Genomic DNA, 24,568 nt, shown 5'->3' on the forward strand with positions numbered 1-24,568 from the left:
TGATACCTAGATCCCCATCTTTCAGGCACCTGGTACCTTCATGCTGTTTTCCGCCTACTTCACAAGCACCAGTACACACCATCCTCCCTCCATGGAGTGAACCAAAAGAGAGAGAAATGGAAGAACATGTCTCTGAAAATACTTTTTGCCTACATCACATTCTGCCCAGTATCAACTACACTAGTACACAGATCTTTTACTTCTATGAAATTATAATTCATATATTATTTCTATTCATCTTTATGGACCACCCCATTTCAAATCATTCCCTTCCTTAAACTACCTAATTTCCTATACCGTCTTTAACACACACACAAAAAAAGTAAGCAAGTTAAAAATAGGAGTAGGTCACGTTTGCTACAAATATAAAAATCTGACTCATTTGTCCCTTGCTCTATCTTATAAAATATTTTACCTAAAGTTATTTGGCATAAAATCTCAAAAACAAAGAAATCCTTAAGTCATTGGGCAATTCTTTAGGATATAACTCCCTTCCATCAGGTAGGAGGAACAAGATGCCTCCCTTAGGGCGCCTGGGTGGCTCAGTTGGTTAAGCGACTGCCTTCGGCTCAGGTCATGATCCTGGAGTCCCGGGATCGAGTCCCGCGTCGGGCTCCCTGCTCGGCGGGGAGTCTGCTTCTCCCTCTCCCGCTCACCCCTCTTGTGCTCTTTCTCTCTCTCTCTCTCTCAAATAAATAAATAAAATCTTTAAAAAAAAAAAAAAAAAGATGGCTCCCTTAATAAATCACCACTGATCTCCCTAGATCAGACTTCCCTTTTTCTTTTGATGGCTACAAGGCACTACACCAAGTGATCCTTTTCCCTTGATATTTAATAGATGAAAACCAAACTATACTAGCACCCCACTTCTAGAAACATATCAAATAGAAATATAGCAAGAATAGAAGAGATACATAGAGATACATGTGTGAACAATACTATTTTAATAGCACACACTCAACTATATAAATTCATCTATTCATTTTTCCACAAATACTTATTAAATGTCATCTACATGATCTACACTGTGCTAAGTCATGTTAAGGATTTTGGTATTTACCATAGGAACAAGCAGTTAACATGACCAAATTTTTATTTTAAAAGTATCTCTCGGGGGCGCCTGGGTGGCTCAGTTGGTTAAGTGACTGCCTTCAGCTCAGGTCATGATCCCAGGGTCCTGGGATCGAGTCCCGCATCGGGCTCCCTGCTCTGCGGGGAGCCTGCTTCTCCCTCTCCCACTCCCCCTGCTTGTGTTCCCTCTCTCGCTGTGTCTCTGTCAAATAAATAAAATAAAATCTTTAAAAAAAAAAAAAGTATCTCTCGGGGCGCCTAGGTGGCTCAGTTGGTTAAACGACTGCCTTCGGCTCAGGTCATGATCCCAGGGTCCTGGAATCGAGTCCCACATCGGGCTCCCGGCTCGGCGGGGAGCCTGCTTCTCCCTCTGACCCTCTCCTCTCTCATGCTGTTTCTCTCTCGCTCGCTCTCTAATAAATAAATAAATAAAATCTTTAAAAAAAAAAAAAGTATCTCTCTGGTCACAGAGTAAAAATTTAATTCAGATGCAATAAGATTAAGCAAAAAGTCCATTTAAGAAACTACTGGTCTAGCCCAGGCAGAAGATGATGAAAGCCTGGAGGTAGAAATGGAAACGAGTGGGCAGATTCAGGAAGGAAAAACCACAGGGCGGATATGGGAGGTACAGGAGAAAGGGAGGCAACAATGACTCTAGGCTTCTGGCAAATATAACTCAATATATGGTAGTACCATTCACTAAGATGTGAAATCTGTAAGAGGTTGGAAGGGAAGACCACCAGTCTGGTTTTTGGACTTGAAGTGCCATTTGTATACAAAAAGAGATGTTAAGTACAGAGTTGGCATTATTGGTTTGACACTCAGGCCAGAGATCTGAAGTAGAAAAATAAATTTATGAGTCATCTAAGTGTAAATGGCAATTGAGGCAAGGACTTAGATGGTCACAAAGAAAAACAATACTGATGCAAAAGAAAAGGTTTCTAGAGCCAAGTCTGAAAGCATCCCAATATTTAATAGCTGGATAAAGAAGGATGAGCTTACAAAGAAGGCATAGAAAGAGAAGGTGAAGAGGAAGACTAGGAGTGAGTAAGTGAGGTGGGGGAACATGATTGAAAGTGTAAATAGATCCTAAAAACTGAGTGAATGCATGTCCGATTGTTAATAGTTACATCTGGAGAATGGAATTGGGATGAAGAGGACCATTTTACTCTAAACTATTCTGAATTTGTTGGATTTGTCACAAAGCACAAGTATTACTTTTTGGTTTAATAAAAGAATAATATCTGTGGTTCCCACTGTTCAGTACAATAGACTTACAACAATTTATTTATTTACTTTTTATTTTAAGTAGACTCCCTGCCTAATGTGGGGCTTGAACTCCTGACCCTGAGATCAAGAGTCAGGTGCTCTACTGACTGAGCCAGCCAGGTGCCCCTAGACTTATGACAATTTAAAGATTTTATTTATTTATTTATTTATTTATTTATTTATTTATTTATTTATTTATTTATTTATTTATTTATTTTAGAGAGAGACAGCAAGTGTAAGCAAGAAGAGGAGCAGAGGGAGAGGGAGAGACAGAAAACTAAGCAGACTCCATGCTGAGCACAGAGCCTGACTTGGGCGGGGGGAGGGGGGCTTGATCTCACATTCCTGAGATCATGACCTGAGCCAAAACCAAGAATTGGACGCTTAACCGACTGAACCACCCATGTACCCCGAGACTTATGACAATTTAAATGTTACAACTTAAGTACAATTATTAAGGAGCTCAAATGTACATAAATTACAAAGTTTAAGAAAAATTATTTACATAAGGGCGCCTGGGTGGCTCAGTTGGTTAAGCGACTGCCTTCGGCTCAGGTCATGATCCTGGAGTCCCGGGATCGAGTCCCATATCGGGTTCCTTGCTCAGCAGGGGGTCTGCTTCTCCCTTTGACCCTCCCCCCTCTCATGTGCTCTCTCTCTCTCATTCTCTCTCTCAAATAAATAAATAAAATCTTTAAAAAAAAAAAAAAGAAAGAAAAATTATTTACATAACATCAACTTCCTAAGAATTCTTCATTCCTGGAATTAGTTTTTTGAATTACTCATTTTTACACATACATGTTTTAGAAGTAACAAAACACTTCTATTTCTTTCAGCCAGGGAGGTATCAGTGGAGGTCTAATGGAGAGCCAGAACTCCCACCCCACTCAGTAGTAATAAAGTCAATCCCTTCTGTTGTCAATGGGTGGGGAGGTACCCCCACCCTCCTACTGGAGCAGTGCTAGAGGAATCCAGTTAAACCAAAAGATTGGAATAAGATCCAGGGTCACATTATAAAATACTCAAAATGTCCAGGTTTCAATAGAGTCACTTCTTATATCAAAAATCACAAAGATCTCAAACTGAATAAAAATTAAAAATGTTTGCAAGATGCCAACATCAAGATGACAGAGATGTTAGAATTATCTGAAAAAGAATTATCTGAAAAAAAAATTATCTGAAAAAGCTTCAACAACCCATTTATTTTTTTAATTTTTTTAAAGATTTTATTTATTTGACAGAGATAGAGAACATAAGTAGGCAGAGTGGCAGGTAGAGAGAGAGAAGCAGGCTCTCCGCTGAGCAGACAGTCCAACACGAGGCTCCATCCCAGGACCCTGGGATCATGACCTGAGCCAAAGGCAGCCATTTAACCAACTGAACCACCCAGGCGCCCCAACAACTCATTTTTAAAAAATGAATCAAGTGTATGATGTCTAAAAGAAACTCACTTCAAATTATAGGCAGGTGGAAAGTAAAAGTGAAGAAAAAGATATACCATGCAAACATTAATCAAAAGAAAGAACAGGTGGTTATGTTAATATCATATAAAGTAGAACCTTCAGAGCAAAGAAAATTACTAGAGATAGAGAGGGAAAGTATATGATGTTAAAAGTATCAATCTATCAAGAAGCTATAAGAATTCTAAATGTGTACACAACAAAAAATAGAGCTGCAAAATATGTGAAACTAAAAAGTAAGACAACTGAGTGGAGAACAGACAAGTCTGGAATTAAAGTTGGAAATTTCAACACCTCTCTCTCAACAATTCATAGAACAACTAGACAAAAAATCAGCAAGGAATAAAATAACATCACTGTCAACCAATGGAATCTAATTGACATTTATAGACACACTACCCAACAATAGCAGAATGTACATTTTCAAGTGTGCACAGAACATATACCAAGCTAAATCATATCCTGGACCATAAGACAATATCAAAACTTTAGAATTAAATCACACAAAGTGTTTTCCCTGATCTCAACTGAATCAAACTGGAAATCAATAACATAATAGGAAAATATTCAAATACTTGGAAACTAATACACATACTTCTAAATAATCTGTGGGTCAAAAAGGAAGTCTCAAAGCTATTAAAAATACATTGCAATGAATGAAAATCAAAATAATATGTGTCAAAATATGTGGGACACAGCTAAAACAGTGCTGTGAGGGAAATTTATAGTACTAAATATATACAGTAAAAATAGGAAAAGTTTCAAATCAATCTAGCTCCACTTCAAGAAATTAGAAAAAGAAGAGCAAAATAAATCCAAGGCAAACAGAAGGAAAGAAATAATAAAGAATGGAAATCAATGAAATTAAAAACAGAAAAACATTAGAGAAAATCAATGAAATAAAGAGCTGATTTGTTGAAAAGATCATTAAAACTGGCAAACCTCTAACAAGACTGGCAAAGAAAAGTGAGAAAAGGCACAAATTATGAAAGAAAGGAAGAAAGGAAGGAAGGAAAAGAGAGAAAAGAAGGGATATCACTATAGACCTTGCAGGCATCAAAAGTATAAGACAACAATATAAACAACAAAACACACATAAATTTAACAACTTAAATGAAATGGACCATCCTCAAAACACAAATTACCACAACTCATTTAATATGAAATACAGATTGAATATCCACATAACTCTTAAGGATATTGGATAATTTTAAAACCCCCCAAAAAAGAAATCTCAAAGCCCATGTGGTTTCAATGAAGAATTCTACCAAATGCTTAAAGAAGAATCCATACCAATGCTATACAATCTCTTCAACATAGTACATAGGCATAAAGATAAAAGAAATAAAGAAAACTGTACTTTATTTGCAGATGACATGACTGTCTATGAAGAAAATCCCAAGGAATCAATAATAATTTTTTAAAATCTCCTAAAATAAGAGTTTAGCAAGGCCACAAGATAAAGATAAGCATGCAAAATAAATTGTATTTCTATATACTAGCAATGAAGATTTGGCCATTATAATTAAATAAAATACCATCTACATAGTCATAAATCTAAGAAAAACATGTACACAACTTGTATGCTTAAAACCATAAAATGTGATAAAAGAAATAAAAGAAGATCTAATAAATGGAGAAACATACCATGTTAATGGATTGGATGCCTCAACCTCTACATCTTATACAAAAATTAACTGAAAATGGATCATGGACTTAAATATAAAAGGTGAAACTATAAAACTTTTAGAAAAGCAAATAGGGAAAAAATTCAGTATTCAGAGTTCTAAGACTTCACACTAAAAGTACAATCCAAAAAGGAAAAATTTATAAATCTGATTTTATCAAAATTACAAACTTTTATTCTGCAAAAGACCTTCTTGGGAGAAAAACAAGTTACAGATTAGAATGAAATACTGGCAAATCATATACCCCAACAAAGGACTAGTATCTAGAATATTAAAGAACTCTCAAAACTCAACAATAAGTAAACCAACAATCCAATCAGCATATGGGAAAAAGATATGAAGTGGCATTTCACCAAAAAGGATATACAGATGGCAAATAAGTACTTGAAAAGATGTTCAATATCACTAGCCTTAAGAAAAATACAAATTAAAACCACAATGAGATAGCATTACACACCTATAAAATTTTTTTATTTTTACAAAATAAAAAAAATAGTGACACCACCAAATGCTGGATTCAAGGCTGGGAAAAACTGGATAATTCATATACTGCTAATAGGAATGTAAAACAGTACAACCACTCTGGGGCAATGTTTGGCAATTTCTTTTAAAAATTAAACTTGCAAGAACTATACAACCCAACTCTACTCCAGGCATTTATCTCGGAGAAACTAAACTTTTATTCACACAAAAATCTGTGGAAGAATTTTTACAGTAGTTTTATTCATTGTAGTCAAAACCTAGAAACAACCCAGATGTCCTTTAGTGTGTGAATGTTTTAACAAATTATTATACATCAACACCATTTGTTTTAACAAATTATGATACATCAACACCAATGATTTAGCCATAAAAATGAAGGACCTATTGATATGTGCAACAACCTAGGTGAATCTTGAACAAATTATGCTAAGTGAAAAAACACCAATCTCAAAAAGTTACATACTCTAGGATTCCATGTATATAACATTCTTAAAATTAAAACATTTATAGAGATAGAGAACAGATTAGTGGTTACCTGGGGTTCTGGGGTGTGGGGGAGGGGGAAAGTGGGCATGGCTATAAAAGAGTAACATGGAGGTTACTTGTGGTAATGAAAATGTTACCACTGAGGGAAACAATAAAAGCTACACAGGATCTTTCCATATTACTTCTAACAACTGCATGTGAATATACAATTACCTCAAAATAAAAAGTTTAATAAACAAATAAAACTTGGGTGTTTGTGGGCGCCTGGGTGGCTCAGTTGGTTAAGCGACTGCCTTCAGCTCAGGTCATGATCCTGGAGTCCCAGGATCGAGTCCCACATCAGGCTCCCTGCTCAGCAGAGAGTCTGCTTCTCCCTCTGAGCCTCCCTGCTCTCCTGCTCTCTCTCTCATTCTCTCTCTCACACATAAATAAATAAAATCTTTAAAAAAACAAAATAAACCTTCGGTGTTTGTTGTGTTTTGTTTTTTCCAAATTGACTGGAAAACTTTTAGGCTTCTAATTCATTTTCTGTTCCATAAGACTGGCCTAAGAATACAATATATATAACACATTGTTTAATACCACAGTGATCATTTAATGCCTAGAAGCTCAGTTAACTTTTCCAGATCTCATCCACCTTATCAAAGGGCCAGTTGGCTATAACAAGGTTAAAGGAGTAACTTTGTGACAGGGGAATGGGTGGGGCAAGAGAGCAGGTACAAGTGAATTATCTGTCCAGATTGGAGCTGGCCAATGCCAATTATTCATTAGCATTAATTTAAAATAAATAAATAAATAAACAGCTCACTAAGGTAGAATAAACTAATCTGTCATTGGCAGAAAAGTGGAAAAGGACTGATTTAATTAACAATAAACACCTATTTCCTTAGAGCAAATTTGGCCATCATGTTATTTGTTCATCAAGGCAAATTAGGTAAATTTAAATAAAGTGAATAAATGTGAAGGAATAAGAGGCCTGCTTCCTGACACACCAAAAAAACCAGAGAAGTAAGAAACCTCAGAATTTAAAATCAGAACCAACACATTACTTCAAATAATTCTACAAGTTTGAAAGTTCGGGTTAAATTAAGTTTATTTTTTACAAGGAAGTTTTAAAGTTATATTAAATAAACAAAATCTACTGGGTAGTACAGTCCACTTAAAATAAAATTCTAATTATTATTCATGTTATTTTATTTGAATCTATCCTCTTTGGAGTTTAATTACTTTGAAGTTTTTGTTTCTAGCACATGAACATAAAATCTGAACCTAACACATTAATCTCTAATTTTAGCTAGTAACTCACCCAAATCAAATTTCTCTCACGCCTCATCTGTTAACTACCTCAGAAGCTATTGGTGCATAAAGTTGTACAAACATGGTATAATCATTACCAACTCTTTGGCATTTTGGTATTCCTTTCTAATGGCAAAAGCAAAACAAAATAAAACACACAAAAAAATCTTTTTGTTCAACCAACTGCCTCTTTAAAAGAGTGGATCTTGTTCCAGTTGAGCACTTTGATAAATTGCAATATGCAATGGTAGAAAATAGCTGGGGTTAGTGATGGGAGACAGCGGAACTGCTTTGTAGACTAGGGTACTCAGATGCAATCAAGGAAGGAGAGGATGGGGAAAAAGGATGTGAAGATTAAGAAGAAGGAAAGGTAAGATGGAGAAAGAGGAAAGAGAAGGAGGATTCAGGTAGTAAACTACATAAGGTGAAGCAGATAATCAAAACAAGCTGGTCAGGAGAACACCAAAGATCAGGTAAAGTCAAACATTTTAATACTTAATTTGAAGTTGTCTGCCCTTCTGTTATATCCTCTCTTCCTCTCTTCCCCACCTACCAGTATAACCTACTACACTCACACAAATTTCTTGTGTGGAGAGAGAGAAGACAGTCCACTAATAAAAATTTATTTAAAAACTTGATTCCTTGCCTACACTGACTTGATGTAGAACAAGGTAGCCTAAGCAGGGCTACAAGAAGGTGCATCTGCTAAGCAGAGCAGAAGCAAGAAAGCAAAGTCAAGGATGACGATGAGGATGTAAACCTTCGTTGCTTACACAGGCATCCTAGAGAGATTCCAATCTCCCAAATCTATAGGAATAGGGACTAATTACATATATATAGTGGAATAAGTAGAATATATATATATTCTGCACACACACAACAGAATGAAGTGTTAAGAAATAAAACAATGAGCTCTAATAAGAAAATACAAATAATACAAGACTTACATAGAACATTTTCATTTACAAGATTTTTATCTAATTTCATTAAAGAAATGCACAAATCTTAAATGAAAAATGTAAGTAGACAAGACTTCCTGCTAATGGCAAAAACAATGTTATTTGGCTAATGAAAACTAGGAAATCAATAACTACACGGGGATATGAAGAAAATTCTATACTAACTTGGACAGGTGGACAAAGCCCCATTCCTGCGTAACAGGACTGCCCTAAAATAATAGGAGGATGGGGCTCAGTCATTAAGTGTCTGCCTTCAGCTCAGGTCATGATCTCAGAGTCCTGGGATCGAGCCCCACATCGGGCTCCCTGCTCAGCGGGAAGCCTGCTTCTCCCTCTCCCACTCCCCCTGCTTGTGTTCCCTCTCTCGCCGTGTCTCTCTCTGTCAAATAAATAAATAAAATCTTTAAAAAACAAACAAACAAACAAAAAAACAGGAATTAGACTTCGCAATAACAAGGTTTTTCTATGGTGGATATGAAAATATTACTTGTGAAGGAGGCTAGAGTTTGGAAGACCAAGAAAGAAAATATCAAATGTGACAGGGTGATTATGGTAATGAATCAAACACCTGGCTCAGGTGTGTGTATGTGTGTGTGTGGACCCACAAGTGCACATGTACTTGTGTATATATGTGTATGAGTCTGTGTGATTGTCTTCTAAAGTAGAAGATCTGATATATGATAAATGGTGATTGCTATTGTTATGGCAAATAAGAAGTTGAAATGTGGGATACATAAACATCATCCTTTCAGTACATCTGGACATAGAAACTTCTCTAACCCTTTTAGTCAAAAATGAGCCACTCAGCCTAAGACAATTATTTGATGGAATTCCAAGTCAGCAGGCTCATACCTTTGTACATAATAGTCCTGGCCTCATTTGTTCTCATTAATAATCAGACTTAAGACCATTCATATATGCTTCAAATTCTATGAGATAATCAACAAAAGTCCTTGAGACAGTTGTTTGGTAGGCAGCTATGATGTGTTGGCCCTCTCAAAGGTGAGCTTTGTGGTGTGCAAAAAAGGGGAACAGCAGAAGTGATTAATAAAGCTTAACCTTGGACCCACTCTCTGTCAAGCTTCCAGAGGAGATCTTTTAAGTAAAACTCCTAGAAGAAACTTAATGAGTTCTAGCTAAGTATTTTAAGAAAAAAAAATTAACACCTGCCAAATCATACAGAGCACAAAACATTAGAAGGAGAAATTTCCATGATTACAGAAAGACATGGGTGAAATGGAGGCTTACATCAAGTTAGGTTGAAAACACATAAGAGGGGGGAAAAAGAACTTATAGAAAAAGAAAAATTCAATAGCTCTTTTCTTAAAAGATTTACAATATGTCATGTCTTCATTGTTATGAACTAAATTATGTTTCCCCCAAATTTATACATTGAAGCTCTAAACACCGATGTGGATTGTATCTACATATACGGCATTTGGGGAGGTAATTAAGGTTAAATGAGATTATAAGGGTGAGGCCCTAATCCAATAGGACTGGTGTCTTTACAAAAAGGGGAAGGGACACCAGAGATGTCTCTCCATGAAGGCCTAGAGGAAAGACCGCAGGAGGACACAGTGAGAAGGCAGCCATCGGCAAGCCAGAAAGAGTTCTCACCAGAAACCAAATTTGATGGCTCTCTGATCGGGGACATCCAGCTTGCAGATCTATGAGAAAATAAATGTTTGTCATATGTCACCAGTCTATAATATTTTGCTATAGCAGCCCAAGAAGACTAATGCTCTCATATATACATGAAATATTCTGGAGTTTAATCCAGTTCATATCCAAGTATTATTGAGAGCTTATGTATCCAGTCCTGTGGTAAAGTGAGGTTGACAAATGAAATTTAAAACATGACTCCCACCATGAATGAACCCTTGTTCATCAGACAAAGGTTACACAAAGCAATCAGTGAATGAAACAAAGCTGCTTTAACCGATGAAAATAATTGTAAAACCATATGATAAAATACTAACACACAAACAGAATATTCAAGAATGCCAAATAGGCTTCCTTTCCGACGCCACTTTCAACGTATGGTGACTGGAATGTTATGTTGAAATGTACTGTAAGGAGCACCCAGCTTACTGGAAAGAAAACTAGGATAGATAACAACGTGTCCATGGATGTAGAAGACTGAAAACCGGGGATGGTTGGATCAGTGTGAGCCACAATTACCAAGAAAGGATTTGTGATGGAGGGGATGGCTCTCAAGGTGTGACTGACAACAGGGTATGCTTTGGATACATAACAGAGGGCACAGCAACGTATGAATGAGTATGATTCAAAGCAGGAAATAGATAATAGCAACAAATCTGTTTATTCCTGTGGGTAGAGAGACAACCTAATATAGAGTCATTGTGGGTTCTTATTACTTAACAAATGCTAAGCAAGCACTGTAAAACAACTGACTTGCCAAAGCAGAGAAGAGAGTTACCACTTCTCTAGCCATTATTTAAGAAGACAGATATTTTTTTTTTAATGTGGAAGATTTACATTAACTAGTGATTCATGATGATACACACATCTCAAAATGGGAAGCATCTCAAGGATTGAGGCTTCACTTGAAAAGTATCCCAAACAATGGCATAACCAGGAAATTATACTTCTATTTAAAATTAAACACAATAACAGAGCTCTCCTTATATAATTTTTAGAGAAAACCTGAAACTTAGATTGTTCTTATTAGGCTTGACTCAAAGCACCAAGAATGAATTATTAATAATTCATTCAATGTGATGATAGTTAAGAGCAAAGGCAAAAGATTTGACCATCTGATTTGAAGTGATCAAATCTTTTGGTAGCTAATTATGCCATGACTCAAGGGATTAAACAAGATCGGCATATTAAAATGCTCCATCTCTGCATAATTGGATATATTTGCTGGATACTGCATTTCCTTTCTATGTCACATGCAGAGATGTTTATTCATGTGTTTAATAAATTTTTGTTTAATTGCTCTAATAATTTTTAATGTTGATTTTCCCACTGTCACTTAAACAATTTTTATGGTAGTGTCTAGACTTTTGCTGTTTTATATAGGCAGGTCAATCTTTCTCTCCATAGCGCTCCTAGAATTGATTAGAAACTGTGTTTCATCGTCTGAACACAAATCCAAGTCATACTCTAAAAATAGATAAAGCATCTATATTAATATTAGACTCACTATATGAAGAAAATGCTTCCAACCAGATTTCACTACTTCATTTTTCATACCTTCACACCCACTACAAAAGCTCCCATGTTGCCTGTCTTTGTGTACTTTAAGCCAAATAATGTGGAGACAGAAGTTGATAACCTTCCCTAACCGCCATATCTCAAGAGTGTGAACATTTCGATGCAAAGAACACAAAATAATCCTATTCATCCCAGGAACTCTTAAGAACACTGAGGATTATTTTACATTTAACCTCTTCTTAACCAAGCAGACAAACATTTCAGCAGTTTCATAGTAAGTAAATGTTTTGGCATAAAATCTCTCTTTAATTAAGATTATCTAGAATGTGAAACAAATGGTTTAATAAAACATTCCCTTGAACTGACCTAGTTCTGAAATGAAAACGATCTTTAGTGGCTTTATGACTTGGTTTCTTCCACAGCACAAATATCTTCTGATATGATAGAGTTGATGCAAATATCATGTAGGCACTACTCTAGTTACTGGAAAGAAATTAGAAATGCACAGCTAATTAAAATAGAGAATAGAGTGGTCAGACATAAAGACTAAAGACTAAATTTTAAAGACTAAATTGTTTCTGAAATTGATAAGCCATATTGTTTTCAACCCTTTTAATGAGACATTGTAGGCTGTAAAAAAAAAAAGAGGGTCAATCAGAAAGATTATCTTAAAAGTTACCATAGCCATAAGCTACATCTGTACAAGAAACAGCTGAAGAAGGACTTTGCTTGTCTCAGGACTTTGATGCAAGCCACACAAAATCTGACCAACAGTGACTTCAATGAATACAGGTCTATCTCTCACACAAGGAGAAGTGTAAAGCCAGGCCGCCCAGAACTGATGTAATACTAAGTGCTTTCTAAATGTCTGCTTTGCCATCCTTCACACATTGACCTTGTTGTCAAACTTGTCACCTCATGTTCAAAGGGTGACCTCTAGGCATCATGTCTGGATACTTCACTTCCTAGCCATGAAAAAGGACAAAGAATCTCTGTTCCTCTTCATGAGAAAAGTGAAAGCTTTCCTGGGAACCTCACCTAAAAGACTTCTTACATCTCATTAGCCAGAACTAGGTGACACAGCTATCCTTAAACCAACTGCTGGGGGGTGGAGGGGGCGGAATAAGAGCACCACACATATTAACACAATAATGACCCATCCCCAGTGCTACCAAGACAAATCAGGATTCTTTTAGACAAGGAAAGTAAGGGGGAAACAAATGCTAATTAGGCCACTGATGGTGATTGTGATGGGTCTAAGCAAGTCATCTTTCTCCAGCAAACCACTTTACAGGAGAAACCACATTTCATTCATTCAAAACTGATTTCATTCAAAAGTATCCAATGCATTAAATGTGAATTGTAAAGTGTTTTTAAAGAAATCAACAGTAAAACTAAAAGCATTTTTTTAAAGATTTTATTTATTTATTTGATAGGGAGAGACAGAGAACACAAGTGGGGGTGGGGGAGCAGCAGGCAGAGGGAGAGGGAGAAGCAGGCTCCCCCACTGAGCAGGGAGCCTGATGTGGGGCTCAATCCCAGGACGCTGGGATCATGACCTGAGCCGAAGGCAGACACTTAAACGACTGAACCACCCAGGCGCCCCTAAAATTTTTAAAAGATTTATGTATCTATTTATGACAGAGAGAGTGTGTGTGTGCATGTGTGTGCGTGCACATGGGGAGGGGCAGAGTAAGAGGGTGAGAATCCCAAGGGGACTTCACCATTGAGCACAGAGCCCAACTCAGGCTTGATCTCACAACCCTGAGATCATGAGCAGAGCCGAAACCAAGAGTCAAGTGCTTAACCCACTGAGCCACCCAGGCGCCCCAAAACTAAAAGCATTTTAATGTACTTTACACTCTTGAAAATTGCACAAAAGACAACAGATTATTTGTCTAGTTCCTGGTATGTTTGGTTTGTAGAACCTCTTTACTGTACAGAAAATCTCCTCCTTCCATTTCTAGCCATAAACCTCCCCCACGCCTCCACTTCCAGTTTTCCTGTGGGCTGCCCCGCCATCATCTCTTATAACTCATCTTTCCCCTGACCCGCCCTGTCCTCACCAGATATATCCTCCTTCGATATTTATTCTTCAGGGCACTAAAATCTGACATCTGCCCTCAACACTCCACTGAAAAAACGTGAAGTCATCTCCTGTCAGATTCATTTTTTATCTTTCTTTACCTGCCTGCAGCATTTAAAGATAGTGACCGCTCTCTGTTAAATCTTTCTCCTGTTGGCTCCGTAATACTCCTCTTCTAGAAGGCAGTCTAGTAGAGCAATTAAATGCATGGGCTCATGATCCAGACTGGGACTCCATTCCAAGCTCTACTACTTACTGTCTGTAAATAGTAATGAGAAATTCATTTAAGCAATCTGTGCCTCCACTGTCTCATTTCTGAAAAAGAAATCCTAGTACTATCTACTTCACAGGGTTGTTGTGAGGGAAGTCTCTTAGATAATCCATTTAAAGGATTTAACAGAGGGCCTACCACAGCTGGTGTTCAATAAGAACTCTTAACTACTATTACTCCTCTCTTGTATCTCTCCCAGTCCTTCTTGTCTTTTGCAAACTGTACACTAACTTACAAAACAGGTATATCCCCAAATGAGCTCAAACTGTTTCAACAACAGCTTCGTTCAGACCTGTATGTTTCCAGACAAGACTACAATAACAGTAACTCCACGTGGGCTCATGTTCCAAAGACAAGTTGGAACCCTGGTTTTTCTGGCAACTCACCTACTTTATAAATTCTGACCAATTTGTGCCCAAACCATGCCGGTTTCTCCCTAAAACCAACTGAAACTCCCAAATCTTTTCACTTTGAATTGTTCTCAAGGCAAACTTCTCTAGTTCTCTATTTTAATACAATAACTTATTAATGCAAATATTAAGACGACTTTTATTTTCTTCTTGGTTTATTCCTACTTTGGGGACTCCATATTTTGAATACTGCTTCTCTCAAACAAAACAGCCATTATCTCTCCTGGGTATCTTTTATCAGGAAATTTGATAAGCATGCTTCCTAAATTACTGATCAGAAGATTTAACAGGAAAGGATCTAGAATAAAGTGACTTGTAAAAAGCCACTTGCACTCACCCTCATGTTCTACTGGTTCATCAGTCTGGGCACATTAGGCTCAGTTGTTCAACTTGCATGAATCCACCTAACTAATCTATTAGCCAGCTGTCACTTTCTAATCTGTAAACCAAAAAAATTGGGAGATTTTTCTAAAATTCTTTACTGAAACCAAGATGCACTGTTCCTCCATTTTTTCCCCTTATATAAATCAGGATTGTTGTCTGATGAGGTAAGACTTCTAAAGCAATTTAAAGCTACTTTAAGATATGTAATGATGGTGAAATATCAGGGTTCTTTTTTACTTTTTGTGGGTCATAAGTCCCTTTGAGAATCAGTGCAAGGCTATGGATAACCTTCCTCAAAAAAATTGTTTAAATGCTCATGCACACAGTACATATAGCTTATCATTAAGATGTATACTAGAAAAAAGGAATTGTGCTTTATAATTACAGCCATCAGAGAAAGAGATGAAATTTTCATTAACTTATCAATTCAAATTTAGATAACCATCTCTTTTATTTTAACTTTTTTTTTTCCTCCCTGAAAACAGCAGACTTACTTGGCACAAAATTAAAATTTGCTTTCAAACATCACCATTTATGAAGATTTCTCTATCTACATGAAGTTTTATAAACAGCCTAATTTTTTCAAAGCAGCTACTTTCTCTTGTATAGAATGTAGTAATTTCAGCCATTTAAAAATTGCATCAATGGTCTCCTTATAAGTGAAAACTAGCATTCCATTACGTTGCTAAGGAATTTTTATTTTTTCCAGGCTACAGGACAAGACTACTCTAGTAGATCTAGCCCACCACTTACATTGAAGCCTCAATCTCAAGAGAAGTCAGCAAGGAATCACTTACCAAGCTTTATATGGGTACTTGTCTTAAACTCACCTTGTAGATTTAATTCTCTAAGAAAATCTGGCTCAATTAACTGATACTGAACCACGACAAGGTGTTCTGTCATATCATAGATATCAAAAGAATCAACACAACAGCTTTATGATCTTATGATACATAGGATAAAATAAGCATCCATGGTATTATCAGTCAAAAATGTCTACATGAGTTTATTGAAAAAAATAATTGTTAAAACGTTCACCCAAAAAGCCAACAGCAAGATTTTTGTAGGTGATTTTTAACTGGTTTTAATTACCTACATTAAAGTAATTTGCCTACATCTGAGCAAAATTAAGCTATCTAACACTTCTTCCCAAATGAAGCAGAAGTTCTGGATAAACTGCTGTCTTAGGGTGATTATCTTCATATTTATGTCATTAAATCTTTTTTAAACGGATGGTAACTGTTTTTCAGAATTGTTCTGGGAGACAGGGAGTGCATAGGATGAGAAAGTGGGAAGATAAATTTGGGAGAGAATGAGATTGTGATTAAACTCTTTTCTTTGAGATTACATACAAACTATAGAATGATAGTAGAGTACAAGTGAAATACTGCCACCCAGTGGAATTATAAATAAAATCCTCAAATTCGGAAAGATTTTAAGAATTTCCTATCCATTTTCAATTGGAATGATAGAGCTTAATAATTCTCAAAGTCCTTTCAAATATATCATTCCTCAAAAATAAAATCCAGTGGTACAGATAGCATTGTGTGAGTACATCTTTTCCCGAGTCTGAGGTTCTAGTCAATTAAATGACTTGACAGAGTCCTGCGCATATTTAGCAGCAAAGCAAACACAGGAGCCCAAGGCTGCTGGCTCCCAGTTCACTGCTGCTTACACCAGGTAGCCCCTCCTAAGGAGCCTTTGATTAACACCGTATTTCAGAGAAAACTGAGACTCAAAGATTATCAAGGCTTCTCAAACATTTCCAAGGGGTCTCGGGAACATAGCTTGATGCAGAACCCTACTGTCATGAAAATTCTTTGAAGACTTGTATTTTTTTTTTTTAAAAATTCCTGTGAGAGGGCACCTGGGTGGCTCAGTTAAGCGTCTGCTTTGGCTCAGGTCATAATCCCAGGGTCCTGGGATCCAGCCCTGCATCAGGCTCCCTGCTCCGCAAGGAGCCTGCTTCTCCCTCTCCCTCTGCCTGGCGCCCCCCACCCTGCTTGTGATCACTCTCTCTCTCTGTCAAATAAATAAAATCTAAAAAAATAAAAATAAACAAATAAAAACTCCTGTGAGGTTTGTGTTCTATTCTATATGACATGTCTCTTTCAATTTGAAATAATGTGGTTTTTTCCTCAAATGTCTTTTAGAAAAAAATGGTGCTTTAAGACAGTGGTGCATTTCTATCCTGGGCTACAAAGTCACTAGTCCAGAACCACACTAAAGATGGGAACACAGAGGGTATGAATATACCAGTCTGAGACAATTGGAAAGTGCCTTGCTCAAGTTCATTCATTCATCAAGTATTTTAATGAACACCTGCCAAATGCTGGGCATTGTTTTAGATCATAGGACATGCTATGATAATAAACACCCAAGTTATCAGATGGCAGAGAACAGCAAAGGTTTACTTCTTGCCCACGCTAGAGTTCACTGTAGACTGGCTAAGGACCATTCTTCTCATTTTTATCATCTTCATGCTGGGACCATCAGACAGAGCAGTCCCTTTTGAAACATCAATAGTAATCTCTTGGCAGAGAAAACAGTGCAGCAAAGCAACAGGAAGTGACATACATCATTTCCTCTTATATTTTATTGACCAAAATAAGCCATATGACAAAGATATTCTTCTTCAACAGGGCAAAGAAGAATAATCCACCCACAGGGAGAGGATGTGGACATTGGTAAATAATAGCAGTATGTCACACCCCAACTTTTCCAAATCTGCTGAGGAAAGGTGGTTCCGGGTAACATAGAGGAAAGAGGTAACATCTTTCAGTATGTCAGATGGGAACTCAAGCAATTTTACTTGGATGTTAAAAGAAAGGGTTATCATAGAAGGCTAGGAGGACTTGGAATGTGTAGGCATCAGACATGTCAGATATACCATGAGTATGTATTAAACAAGTAGACAGAAAGTACTTAGAATGTTTATAACTTTGAATTATGCTCTAAGTCCCAGTACTGACATAGCATTTTATCAATAAAAACTCATGAAAGTGGCCTGTGTCCAATGAAGGATACCACATCTGATCAGAAGCAACATGTCAGGGTTGCTTAATGTACATATAAATAAAACTACAGCCACCTAGGTGGGGCCATCAGAGCCAAACGTATACAAATTATATCTAGGATCAACATATCAGAGTTACCTAACTTAAATCGATATAAAATTCACAACCAGTTGAGTGGGGGCAATAGAAGCAGCATATGTACTAATCATATATATGACCAAACCATGTGAGTTCACTGAACTCTATGCTATTTTCATAGCTCAGTAAGAAATACTCCAGCTGGGGGAGTGAATACTATTCCTCCCCACTCTGCTAATGCTGGAAGCTTAAGTCTCTGACCAGTGGCTCTAATGAAAGCCTTCATGCTGAATCCAATCAACACTGATGGCCTCGGGCAGCTGCCAGAGAAAAAGAAAGGGATCTTTCCTACAATGCCGCTAATGGACCCTGACAGACACCCCATGGAGATTAAGATACTAATCCCCTGTATCCCTAATCTAAAGAAACAGGTATGTGCATGTGCATGTGTGAGTATTGTGCATTAATCAGGTTTGGTTTAGAAAGATCCAGTAACTCTACATTATATAATCATTTATTGTATTTAAAAATTGTATAATAAATATAAATTATTTGAAGAAACTACCTCTGATTGGTTTTCATTATTCCACCAAAGCCAATGGAACAATGTAGCATGGTTCACTGCAGACCTAAGACTGCCACGTTGTGACAGAAACTGAAGGAAAGGGCGGAGCACTATCAAAGAGTTGCATGAAATGGTGGGAGAAAATAAGAGTCTGGGTGGCTGAAACTTAGACAGTTTTCAGGAAGTGGAAGAAGTGCAGACAGAAGTAGGTAATAGTGAGGAGCCTCAAATGGCACAGTAAGAAGTTTAGATTTATTTTATAGGAAACAAGAACTCATCAAATAATTTTTAATTGCACATGTGACATCATCCAATCTGTATTTTAGAAAGATAATTCTGGTAGCAGGGTGGAGGAAAGATTGAATAGAGAAAGGACACAAAGTAGTTAGATCATGTAAAAGGCCACTGAAATACCAAGGAACCAAACCATAACTGAGGCAGCAGGATGAAAATAAAAAGGTAGCTGGCGGGGGGGGGGGGGGGGGGGGGTACTGAGATATTTCAATTTACAGAATCTCTTACAGTGACCTCCCAAACCAGCTGGTTATCAAAAGCACCTGGGGAAACTGTAAAATTCTTATTCCCTGGCCCAATTCCCAGAACTATTAAATCAAAATCTCTTAAGGATGTGGACTAGGAAATGCTTGGCATACCTCAGGGGTTCATCATGCAATCAGCTCAGCCTAAGAAGTTATGCTTCCACATACTTAAGTGACTGAGCTAGTGTCTTTAAATCAGGAACACTGAAAAAAAAAGCTTTGTGAAGGTTGATCAGTAGTTGAGGTTTTGATATATTGAGTTTATAGTACTTACAGGACATCCAAATGAGAAAGTCTTATAGACAATAGAATATATTAGTCCAGAAAAGAGATGAGAGCTAGGGCTATATCATCACAAGATTGAAGATAATCCTTCAAAGGAAGAATGTAGCTTAAGATAAGAGGTGATCTGAGGAAAGAGGCTCACAAAGCACTTACACTTAATGGTAGTGCACAGAAAGATGAACTTGGTAACAGCTGGCCAAGGAAGATAAATGTACCTAACAGATAATTCCATTAAATCATATTGCCTTACTTGTTTACTAAACAACAAAATAAAGTACTATACAAAACTAATTCATGCATCTCAAGGTAAAGGCTTCAATGTTCAGCCCAAGTTAGGTATGTCAGTTGCCAACCCTAGTTTCCTATTGTCCATCCAAGTATTATCTGTATAGCCACCAGAGGTAGATTTTTAAAAAACATGGACTCTTACAACGCAACAATTGAAAGGCAAATAACCCAATTAAAGATGGACAGTGATATAAACAGATATTTTTCCAAGAAGATACACTCACAAATGAGTATCCTCTGGTTGACATGTGGCCAATAAGAACATGAAAAGATGTTCAACACTATCTATCAGTTATTAGAGAAATGCGATTCAAAACCATAATGAGATACTTCACCCACCCTGGGATGGTTAAAATTAAAAATACAGGCAATAACAAGTGCTATGAAGGATATGGAGAAACTGAAACTCTCATGCAATGTTGGTGGGAACATAAAATGATACAGTCACTTTGGAAAACAGTTTGACAGCTCTTCAAATTGTAAACCACGGAGTTACCATGACTCAGCAATTCCACTTCTGGATATATACCCAAAAGAAGTGAAAATAAACAAACAAATAAAAAGAAGTGAAAACATGACTATGCAAACGTTCATAGCAGTATTATTCAAAAAGTGAAAACAACCCATATGTCCATCAACTGATGAGTGAATAAATGGAATGTGGTATATCCATACAATGGATTATTACTCAGCAATAAAAGTATGAATGAAGCACATATAGTCAGTTACAAGGAGCCACATGTTGTATGGTTCCATCTATATGAAATATTCAGAATAGACAAATTCATAGACTGAAAGTCCATTACTACATTTGCCAGAGGATGGGGGAGGGAGAAATGGAGATTGATTATTAATGAGTACAACATTTTCTTTTGGAGTGGTGAAAATGTTGGATAATTCATGTTGACTTTGTGAATATACTAAAAACCTCTCAGTTTTACGCTTAAAGGGGTGAATTTTATGATATGTGAATTATATCTCAATAAAACTTTTTAAAAATATGGAATTTCCAGGCTCCATTTTTCGAGATTCTGTAAGTCTGTGATTGACCCAAGAATCTGTATGTTTAAAAAGTTCACCAGGTTAGGGAATCACTGGTGTATCTAGAAAATTCGCTAGAGTTACCTGAGCTACATTTGAAGAAAAAGAAAAGATGCGAACAGCAGTGATCCAAGTGAACAAAGCAGTGAGAGAGGCTGACCCTGCCTCAGTCCTCTAGGCCTCAAGAAAGAAGGCCCTGCTCACCACCCCATAAGTGCTGCCCCTCTGCCTCCTATTGTCCCCATTCCCACCTTCCTCACCAGCTGCCCCCCAGCACCCTCCCTCAGCATTCCTTCACCAAAAACCCTACAGCTCAGCCACACATCACAAGAGTCCAAGGGAGTCCTACCACAAAAGGCTTAAACACTTAATGCCTTTGAACCCCCAGACTCTGGCTTTTCCCTTGTCACTTTAATAAAACCAGGATTCTCACTCATAGAAGATCATGTCAGAGCACCAACTTCCTCTTGGAGTCACATCAGACAGATCTTTAAGAATAATTGTGTTGCTTTTATTTTCATAATTACAGAAAAAATAATGAGGGAAGATCCTGTTTTTCTTTAAATACCAAGCTTAAAATTCTATTGCCTCCATAAAGACTTCCGCAATCTCTCTCCCATTCCTGATTATGGGGATGAACTTCCTCCACTACACTGCATATAGATTTTCAGATTTCTGTTACAGTCCTTCCTTGATGATAAGCCTTTTTTTCTCAGCTAGAATGTAAACCTCTTAAACTCAAGAGCTGTGAATTTTTCATCGTTGTTTCCCAGCACTTACCACAATGCCAGGTGGGTAACTGAGCCTCAAAATTGTGTGTAAAATGAGTTGAATAAATGAATCAAATACCTATTCTGATTTGTTAGGGTTTTTTCCTGAGGAAAGGAAAGTTATAGACATCCTTTCTCAATGGCTAATACCAAAATAAGGTTTTAAACAATACTAAAATGTGAGGTTTAATGAAATTAATATTTTTTTTATTTTCACGGCATTTTTTTCACCTTTATAATAGCAGAGTACCTAAAAGAGTTCCCTTTTTTAAAGTTTGATTTGGGCTATATCTCTCTACATTCCTCACACCTAATTAGATTGATTCACTAATGAATTCTAAGCACATCTCTCTGAAAAATAATAAAACCTCTTAAACCACAATCAAAAGACATCATCAAGTGAAAATTGCAGATTCAAATTTCTAAACAGATTAAGTAAGTGAAGACTGAAGCCTTTGCAAAAATGTATACACAGCTCAGGGGTAAAGTGCTTTTCTAATAAAATTTTTATGGGATACTCCTTCATTGCAAGTAAATGTGAAGTATCACCAAAAAAAAAAAAAAGATAAACATAAATAAGCCAATGACAAAATCTTGTCAATATTTTTAGCACAAAATAATTATTACTTCCATTTACAAAGAATGTTCACATGTATTAGCTCAGTGCTTCCTCATTATTCTGAACTAGTAAGTGTTAAAGCAACACTTTAAACCAATGTCTTCTTGTATTCAACATTCAGAATCTGCACAACCTCAGAATGCAACAGATGATATTTAGAATAGTTCCGAATCTAAGATCATGGAAATTAACAGTGTAACCCTCAAATACAGTCTCATGTGTATGGGAGTTCAAAATTTCTCCAGCTCTAGAATTGTTCTGGGTAATGGTTGTTATGCTCATCAAACATACAGATTTTTAATGATTTCAATGAAGAAAGTGATAAACTGGTAATTTATGACAAAAGACATGAATTTAAATGTCATATTAACTTTTTCCAAAGGCACTAACAGTTCATAAAATCTATAACTATAATGTCCAGAAATTTTGGCAATCATAGGTGAAATGTTGATAAAATTTTTCTTTGCTCATAGACATAATATAGAGCCTTTTACAACTAAACTGAAAAGAAAATGATTTCATAGTAACCATTCCGCTAATTCTCTATGGTTTAATTAACGAAAATTCAGGATCAAGCTCTGTGTTATGTTAATGTGACATTATGATTTAACATTTAAAAACATGAAGGTCATAGAACTGAAAATGTCAAGCTTCTCACTCAGTGTATACTGGCTGTATTACAGACCTGAGCTAGCTGGACACAGCCCAGGATCTCACCATCGGAGCGGAAAACAGAACATTTTCCAGATAATGATATTCAAGTTGACAATGATCTTGGAATAATAAAACACTTTAATGAGCTTTCCTGCTCAGAAGCCCCAGCGCCGGTGCCGACCCAGAGACACAGAGCCATCGCTCACGCCTAGTGGGAGCCCAGTGAGTCGGACCTGACCTGCCAGCTCAGCCCATCTTGTTCACAGAAAGGTGAAATGTCCTCAGACTTTTCTCATCTCATTAAGCTATCCATCCATTCTCTGGCTTTCTACAAATCCAATTTGTAAATCTCTCCCTCATTCACACTCACATCCCAAATACATGAGCATTATCTTTACACAAAGAAACACACTTAATGAAGTATAAAATCTCCACTATATGCATTTTATCTCCCCAAATTAAACACCATAAAATGCGTTATACTTGTTTAAACTAACGCTTTATCCAACTGATTAGTCTGTCTCCACAGGAGCACCAAAGAGCATTGTTAAGATCGTAGTTGCTTTACCACCTTTTGAAAAAAAAATGTTCATAACTTTCTCCTTCCCCACTGTGTGAGCATGCAACAATATTTTCTTTAACTTTTCCTAAAATTAGAACCTCATTCTGCTTCTAGAGGACATGAACAAATCACCTAAAAGCAGCAAGCATTTTCATTTCAGCTCCCATTAACTCTCTGGCAAATGATGGAGGATCAGGTACGGGGGGAGACAGGATAAGAAACTGCAGTAATATCTGTTCCTGGATTATTCTCCTCTGTCTGATAACAACTGGTTTTGATCCAAGAGTGGAAAAGAATGCTTTTCGTTTTGGTTTGAATATCCTTCTTGATGTTGTTAAAACTTCAGGTCATTCTGGCTGATAGAACACATTCAGTGAATGCTCTGAAGAGAAAGGAGTGGGGAGGAGGGATGAGAGGCTATCAAGAGAAGGGAGCCTTTGGAGTAAATAGAGTCTCAATTCACCTCTCCATTTTTTCTCATTCTCTGTCAATTCCCTTCTCACTGATAATCCAGAGCTATCCCAGATCTTATGCAGCCCGCAGGAACTCCTTCTCATCTATGAAGTCCTAGAGTTAGAGTCTGTGTATGGAATATTAAAATTCACTCACCGAATTTCCATGCCCTGCCTAGTGCCAAATCAGGACACCTGCCTAAAGAAAGAGTTTCCCACAGCCAGTGTTTCCCACAAGCTAGCAGAGTGTGGGCTTAGGATATTTGCTAAACCTCTCTGGGCCCCACTTTCTCCATCCTAAAATGAAATCATCATACAATAATTTCAGCTGACCAAGAAACAGTTAAATTTCACTTATCGTAATTTTTAGTTAGAATTTTTCATTCAACAGTAATAAACTATTACTAAAATAAATCTTTCTTTCTTGACCATGTCATATGTCACTCTTCAAAGTTTCCTTTATACTTGCCATTCATATCTCATTAAGTTATTCTCATGTAACTCTCTACCAGGTCCCTCTGTATTGCCTTTTTAATGATGGCTTTGATGGTTCCTTTGAGTGTAGTAAGCATAGCTATGTTCTTAAAAAGACTCTCACCTCATAATAGATGAAACAAAGGACTAAGATTATATTTAGGAGATTATTCTTCTAGTC

General features: G+C 36.9%; 1 protein-coding gene across 4 annotated transcripts in view; it reads right to left on the minus strand.

The window, feature by feature from the left end:
• The window catches only part of EPM2A (EPM2A glucan phosphatase, laforin), a 94,456-nt gene that overhangs the window by 63,174 nt on the left and 6,714 nt on the right, over positions 1-24,568 (minus strand). Inside the window, exon 2 of one of the 4 annotated variants that reach the window (XM_064598188.1) lies at positions 12,259-12,375. The exons of the other annotated variants lie outside the window; for them this stretch is intronic. The gene's annotated coding sequence lies outside the window, so the exon portion shown is untranslated. The remainder of the gene's footprint in view (positions 1-12,258; positions 12,376-24,568) is intronic. 4 annotated transcript variants of the gene reach the window in all.

The sequence above is a fragment of the Mirounga angustirostris genome, unplaced genomic scaffold (assembly GCF_029215605.1).
Source record: "Mirounga angustirostris isolate CCGP_5_RB_7025 unplaced genomic scaffold, mMirAng1.0.hap1 SCAF_8, whole genome shotgun sequence".
In the NCBI taxonomy this organism is placed as follows: Eukaryota; Metazoa; Chordata; class Mammalia; order Carnivora; family Phocidae; genus Mirounga; species Mirounga angustirostris.